The sequence below is a fragment of the Oryx dammah genome, unplaced genomic scaffold (genome assembly GCF_014754425.2).
Source record: "Oryx dammah isolate SB20612 unplaced genomic scaffold, SCBI_Odam_1.1 HiC_scaffold_17, whole genome shotgun sequence".
Taxonomy (NCBI): Eukaryota; Metazoa; Chordata; class Mammalia; order Artiodactyla; family Bovidae; genus Oryx; species Oryx dammah.
In genome coordinates, this window is record NW_024070201.1 from 48,490,772 (window position 1) to 48,493,148 (window position 2,377).

Consider the following 2,377-nt stretch of genomic DNA (forward strand, 5'->3'; position numbering starts at 1 on the left):
TTTTTTAAGTATTATGGGGAATTAGGACAGGTAATTTTCATGAAGAACCCTGATAAAAACAGGCTTCCAACTCAGGACTTTGCAAAATAGCAGATATTAAAGTCAGTTGTAGATAGAAAGATCAACCATTTTTAATAGATGTTTGGTAATTATTTACTGATAATAATTACAATAGGACTTCTCAAATATTAATATATAATTATATCATCCAGGTAAATTAGGAGAAATTGAGAACATGATCTCCATTTTAGATAAGAAACAGAATAAGATCAGAGAAATTGCCATTCCAAATTTATAAACTGGAAATAAGTGCCAATATGTAACATGTATGCACAACAAATATCCAAGAGATGATGTTGGCCTTGACCTGATTCAGCCAGAACTCCTATCAAGTAGGACTTGGTTGCAGTTTATATGTTCTAATGGAGCTCTCTTTCTTAGACACGGGTAAGGTAGGGTAGGGATAAGGGGAGGTATGTGGAAGACCAAGTGCTCTCAGCCTCTGGAGAGCAAGCAATGACCTTTGGGAGGTATGAATTGGCACCATTAAACATGGACAGGACATGGGCTATTGGAAACCCCAGGGACGGAGTGGAGCCCTGGGTCAGGGGAGCCCCATAGTGTCAACACTCAGAGGAGAGATTAAGAGGCTTCAATAAACCCCTGAGAGCCCTTCCCAAGTGCAGCAGTGTCTGCTTCCATATCCTTTTGGGAGAAGATCAGAGGTTTGTCAGGGTAAAGCCAGCTGCTCCTTTCTAAGCTCTCACCTTCTCAGATTTCTCCCACTGGGACTACATGAAGCTAAAAGACAGAGGCAAGAATTCTACTTCAGACTAAGGGCTGTGGGCAGGGCTAGGACTGCAGAAAACAGGAAAGAGGTTAACATAGGTGTGGTGAGTGGGGAAGGATGGGGGCACAGTCAGTTACCTCCCATACCCAGGCTCAATTATGAGGCTTCTGCATGAATCGGGAGAGAGAAAATGTGGCCTGAACTCAAAAAGATGCAGGTAGAAATAAATATATTTCTAATAGGTTCTTCTCCCACAAGCCATATCCTTAAAGGACCTTAGGTGAGTGACTGTGTTCTTGTCTCTGGGTCTTAATCTTAAAATCCATCAGTATGATATCTCTTTACAATATAGATATAGACTACAAAATATATGTGTCAGGGGAGTGTGTAATTTCCTCGGTTCCATCTCGTCACAACAAAAATTTGAAGCAACAGACCAGTATTGCAAGCTCTCGGACAGACCAGTGTTAAACAGCTCTCGGATGGATCACTGTTACAGCTCCATGTCAGTTCAGTTTTATTTAGAAAATAAAGGAAAATACATCCTTGAGGTGTGAGGGCATGCCAACCCAAAATTTGAAGAGAAAAGAGAGAAAGAGAGGACACCAGAGTGAGCGAGAGAGCCCCAGCCCTTTGGCTCCTCTTTTTATATGTTTTTTCTCCTGCCCCTGGGCCTCTCCTATGTAAATTGGGCTAGCCAAGAATTCTGTCTGTTCTACCTGAGGTCCTCACTCCAATCCTCAGACTTTCCTTTGTCCTATTTTCATGGGCTTTTCCCTTCCTTGTCTTTTAGCCATCACCATTCTGGACTCCTCTTTCCTATTCTAACTGCCTAACAGATGCAAGTGTCAACTAGTACTTTCTGTTTATGAAAAGCCATTTAAGTACTTTTGGGAAAACAGCGAAGACAAGTTCTGTTGTCTAGTGATGACATTTTGGCTCTTGAAACCATATACCCTGGAAAAAATGTTAACTACAAGCAGGTTCCTGCATCCGGAGTACTGGGGAAGAAGCCTATCCCCATTCTCTTTACCACGCTGAGATTCTGATTCTGGGAAGGGTATATTCTTGATGAGCTTCAGCAGAAATAAAATTCAGATACTGTTTTAAATGTGTATTTGGATAAAGAAATGGGATTTCTCAGGTGCATTTGAGAAAGAGTAGACAAGCCACAAAGTGATGTTATGTTCTGAAAGTGTACAGAGTAAGGCAGGAAAATGTAGAGACTCAGATGTAAAGTCAATATATTTGGTTTTGTGGGAAAATCTATATCTAATGAGGGTGAAGTTGCAATAGGTGTGAGATTGTTAACATTTAGAGAGTGCTTGTTAGGTACATGGCACTTTTATTGGCACTGAAGATAAACCTGTGAAGAACAAAAATTCCTGCTGTCATAATTTTGTCTCCTACAAAGCTAAATACTTGTTCCAGCAGATATGTGGGAATATTAAGATATGCAAAAATACTTCGCAATGAGAAGAGGATGTTATACTGCTGCGTCCAGCCAAGGCTAGTGAAGGGTTCCTTAGATATCTGTCATATGTGATAGAAGTTCTATCTAGAAATCCCATTTCTTTATCCAAATAC